The 5,367-nt window shown below is 39.8% G+C and overlaps 1 pseudogene across 1 annotated transcript; it reads left to right on the top strand.

The window, feature by feature from the left end:
• Nucleotides 1–2,536: 2,536 nt before the first annotated feature.
• Nucleotides 2,537–3,164, top strand: LOC308243861 (receptor-binding cancer antigen expressed on SiSo cells-like; annotated as a pseudogene). The gene has a single exon. The product of its transcript is annotated as a receptor-binding cancer antigen expressed on SiSo cells-like (transcript).
• Nucleotides 3,165–5,367: the final 2,203 nt, after the last annotated feature.

Below are 5,367 nucleotides of genomic sequence, written 5' to 3'. Positions count from 1 at the left end.
AATTATCAGACCCACTGGGTATTTTGTTGTTTGTTTGTATCTTAAGTTATTTTATTTTAAATATGTTTTTAATAATTTGAGAGAGAGAGAGGAAGAAAGAGGGAGGGAGAGAGACAGAAAGAGAGAGAGGGAGGGAGATTGGTTGCCTCCCTTACATACCCCGGCTAGGGACCAACCCACAACCTGGACGGTAATAGAACCTGCGACCTTTTGATAAAGGACAACCCTCAACCAACTGAGCCACACTGTCCAGGGCATTAAGTTGTTTTATTTTTAAATCAAAGAGCAATTTCTGGGTGACAATACCATTACTTCCTTTTAAGAGTTACCTTATATAGCAAAGGAACCACCAAACTCACATAGCACAGCAAGCTGGTTTGAAATAGTCTTTTTGTTGAGCAGTAAAATATATCAGAAAACTTAGCTGAAGAATAAAGCAGTTGCTTTTCTAATACTTTCTCTGTGGTATTCCAGAAACTGGCACTGGAAATAATTTGGGGAGCTTATAAAACCTTACAAAAGTAAGAAGCCCAAATTTTGTTGATGAAATCCCACCTTGATTTTATAAAATATATTTTTATTGATTTCAGAGAGGAAGGGAGAGGGAGAGATAGAAACATCAGTGATGAGAATCACTGATTGGCTGCCTCTTGCATGCCCCCTACTGGGGATTGAGCTTGCAGCTCGGGCATGTGCCCTGACTGGAATCGAACCTGAGACCCTTCAGTCCACAGGCAGATGCTCTATCCACTGAGCCAAACTGGATAGGGCCCACCCTGATTTCTTGAGGATGTTTCCTGGTTTCTTTCCTCTACAATCAGCCAAAAATTGCTGTGTAACAAATTACCCAAAACTGCCTGGCCAGCGTGGCTCAGTGGTTGAGCAAGGACCTATGAACAGGGGCGGGGAGGAGAGGCCGGGAGGGTGTCACGGTTTGATTCCCAGTCAGGGCATATGCCTGGGTTGTGGGCTTGACCCCCCAATGTGTGACATACAACAGGCAGCCGATCAAGGATTCTCTCATTATTGATGTTTCTATCTCTTCCTCCCTCTCCCTTCTGAAATCAATAAAAAAATATATTTTTAAAAATTTACCCAACACCTAGCTGCATAAAACAATAAATGTTTATTTTCTCACATTTTCTAAGGGTCAGAAGTCCAAGCATGGCTTAGGTGGTGATTCTGGCTCAGGGTTACTCATTAGGTTGTAGTTAGGATGTGAGCTGGGTTATAGTCTAATCATAGAAGTGACATCCCATCATTTTTGTCCCTTTTGTGAATGAAGGATTGGAGGCCAAGGAAGATAAGTTAATTTACCTAATTGCCTCCATCTTGTCCTTGCAGACCTGCCCTGACCACTTTCTGGAGACTGTTCTGCAGGGTAGAGATAAAGTTTCTGGAGTTTGACATAGATTCCCCGTGCTCTGACTTGTTGGCTTAAGTCAGAAAACTCAAATCACTATTACCAGGCAGTGTGGTATAGTGGAAAGGGCAGGTGCTTTAGATTCAGGCAGCAATGGGTCCAAATATAGGCTTTACTATTTCTTACCTGTGTGACCTTCGTTACCTCACTTATAAATAGGGGATAAGAAAATCTGCCCTACAGTGTTGTTAACATTTAAAATGAGATCCATAATGGTGGCAGTAAAACTGTCACACCCAGTTCTATAGTTTCTTTCTTTTAAACCGCTTTCAGATTTTTCCTTCCTATTTATTCAGCCAGAGACATTCCCCTGGTCTGTTGCTCACCTGCTCAAGTCTGAGTCCCTGACACAGTCTTCCAACTGGACTCTGGCCTTAGGTTGGTTCTGTACCCTTAGCACTGCCTTTTCCTCTTCTCTCAGCTTTGCCTATGTGCTGCTAGGTTCATCTTCCTTTCTTTCACCAAGCCACTTTCCTGTTCTTATACTGCCCCCCAGGTGCCTGTGAGATTAAATGTAATTCCTCTGCAATTCATAGGTCTTAGTCTCTTTAATGACCCCCAGGGCCCACAGGATTCTCCACTCATGAAGGTCTCTTTACTGTTCTTCTACTCCTGGAGTCTTGCTTATTATTTCCCCAAACTGCAATGACCTCCCCACCCTGTCCGTTGATGAAAATCATGTCCCTACTTTAAGGCCCAGTCTAAATCCCACTCACCACAAAGGCTTCTTCTTCCACTCTAGCTTAACTAAATTTGACCTATATCTATTTTTTGATTTATTGATTTGAGAGAGAGAGAGAAAAAAAAAAACATCAATTTCTTGTTCACTTATTTATGCATTCATTGTTTGAATCTTATATGGGCCCTGACTGGGGATCAAACCTGCAACCTTGGTGTAGCTGGCTGAAACTCTAACCAACTGACCTACCTGGCCAGGGCCTCGTCTTATATTTATTGAGCAATTTTTATATGCAAAAAACTATAAAGGGGAAGTCATAAAGTTGGACAAAATATATAGCTTTTGTCTTTCTGGGGAGAAAATATCCAAAAAGTGGCATTCAGTTTAGAGCCTCTGCCAATGGGACAGGGGAGGGGCAGGTTTTGATTCTCATCATGGCTATCACACAGTTTCGGTTACTTAGTTTGTACCTGCTTAGCAACATTATTCTCATTTCTAAAGAGATTAATATGCAGATCTGGCAGAGGATGGAAATTAAGTGGAGACCAAATAACTTTGCCAACTACAGTTGATTATTCATCAGTTCCAAAACAGACAGATGTTGAAGAGTGGACTTCCTGGGATGAAGATGCTCCAAGTATAAACAGTGAAGGAGGGAATGGGAATGTCGCAACACAACAAAATGCTTTGGAACAACTGGAATCTGACTGTTTTAAGGACATGACACCAACTATAAGGAAAACTCAGAAAATCATTATTAAGAAGAGAGAACCATTAAACTTTGGCATCCCGGATGGTAGCACAGGTTTCTCTAGTAGATTAACAGCTATACAAGATATGCCATTTATTCATCAATCACCTGAATTAGGTGACTTGGATACCTGGCAGGAAAATACCAATGCATAGGAAGAAGAGGAAGATGCAGCCTGCAGAAGTTCTGAGGCAGCAGAAGATAGCAGACAGAGAAAAGAGAGCAGCAGAACAGCAAAGAAAGAAAATGGAAAAGGAGGCACAGTGGCTAATGAAAAAGGAGCAAACAAAATTGGTGTGAAACTTTCATAACAAATGTTCTTCAAATGTCATAGTGCCAGTGGAGAAATGTGCAATCCACAACCCAAGCAACATCTGTATGGATCTAAGAGTATTTTCCGAATAAAAACACACTGCTTGATTTTAATGTATTCATCAGGCCATTCAGGTCACTGGGATTCTGTCAAAGTACCTTGGACTTGTAGTGATTAAGACTCAAAAGAATACAAGAGACTTATGAGACAATATTTTCTTCAACATGTTCCATTAAAAGACAATTGTTTGTTGTAGAGAAGTTATTAAAAATGGAATATGCCGCCCTAGCCGATTGGCTCAGTGGATAGAGTGTTGGCCTGTGGACCTAAGGGTCTTGGGTTCAATTCCAGTCAAGGGCACATGACTGGGTTGTGGGCTTGATCCCCAGTAGGGGTGTGCAGGAGGCAGCCAATCAATGATTCTTTCTCTTTCCCTCTCTCTTCCTCTCTGAAATCAATAAAAAATATTTTTTAAACAATGGAATATACCAGTACCTCTTCAAGCTAGTATTTCTAGCTGAATAAATGGGTGTAAATAATTTTGTGGTGGGAAAGAACTCTGCTGTCTATAATGTTCTTCTTCATTGCACATAATGATAAAATAAATAATTTAAAATTTTTAAAAAGTGGCATTTAAGCTGGGATTGGAAAGGAGGATTAGGGATTTTATTTTTATTTTAGGGGGACGTGGGCAAGGTAGAATGCAATGGATCTGTTTGGTTGAATTCGTTTTTAGTTGCTTTTTATCTAGAAGTGCCCCTCCCCTACCACGTGCCCCACACATAGGGAAGAGTTGCAATAGCCATCTTTGCATGATGAGACCCTCCCCTCCCCCGTCATAGATCACATTTGACACAAGATGCCATTCGGTTTTTTTACCTTAAATTTGAAATGACGGTTCATAGGTGCTGGTTAGTCTCTACCTCTACAACAGAAGATTTTGAACTTGGAAATGTAGCACAGCAATCTTCTACCATGTACCCAACATGCAGAAGAGGGGGAATGAAACAAATACCTAGAGAAGAAGAGATATGGCCATAGGGCTGCTGGGAGGGCCACCTTCTCCCAGGTCCAGGTTCTAATTCCTCATGAAGCTTGACCAGATGTTATGTCTATGGGTTTTATGAGATTTCTTCATACCTTTATAATAAGCTTTCCTCCTTTTGCTTGTTTGTGTGTTTCAGTTACTTGCAACCAAAAATGTTAACTAAGTCACAGAGGCCTAACATTGGAATTTATTTAAAAAGATGTGGCTTGAGGTGTCCCCTTTGATCAGAATAGAAGGGAGAAAATACCTGGCCATCAGTCTGGAAGGGTACGTTACTGAAACACACTGTGGAGGGCCGTGAATGCCATATGTAGAAGTTGAGATAGTATTGCTTAAGTAAAGAACTAGTGAAGTTTTGTGCAAAAGAATAAGTCATAGTTTCAGAGGTGGGCTTTAGAAAGCTGAGTCCAGATGGAAGCAGTACAACATGGATTTGAAATGCAGCTAGTAAATGACAATATTTGCTATCTATGTTTCTAAAACTTGGGCAAATTGCCTAAATTCTTAACCTCAGTTTCTGCATTTATAAAATGAGAATATTGATTCTTAGCTCATAAGATATGAAATTATATGAAGTAATAATAATAGACAAATACTAAGTGCTCAAATAATAACTATTATTATTTTAATATTTCTTTTCTTGAAATTTCTGTGATACTTATTACTAATACCATACACATTACCCTTATTTATTTTTAAATTATTTCAAGTATGCTTATTTTGTCTCATAATCAGATCAAAAGCCTCCACGAAATGATGACATCTTTAACATTTTTATATCTCTCATAATTCCTATATGAGATTCTGGGCCCAGAGTATGAAACCACATACTCTGATGGATTGGTAGTTAGCAGCAGGAAAACCATTCTATTCTGACATTTAGTAGCTGATAAACATTTCCACATATTGACTCATCATGAACTTATGATCTATGTTTAGGGCTTAAGCAGAAAAATTATCGCATTACTGAGGCCACTCCCCAAATTTTGAGACTTAATGAGCCACGGAAATTTAATTCTTCTCCAAAGTGTACTTTCTGGTTTAGATTATCATTCAACAGCAGTTGTTACCACGAAATTGTTTGGAAAAATTACACACAGCTACAAATGCAATTGGGCTCAAAACACTATGATTTTGCCCAGCCAGCATGGCT

This window comes from Plecotus auritus (assembly GCF_963455305.1).
Source record: "Plecotus auritus genome assembly, chromosome: 3".
Taxonomy (NCBI): Eukaryota; Metazoa; Chordata; class Mammalia; order Chiroptera; family Vespertilionidae; genus Plecotus; species Plecotus auritus.
The sequence above is the reverse complement of the archived record's forward strand: the minus strand, read 5'-3'. Positions and strand labels throughout refer to the sequence as shown.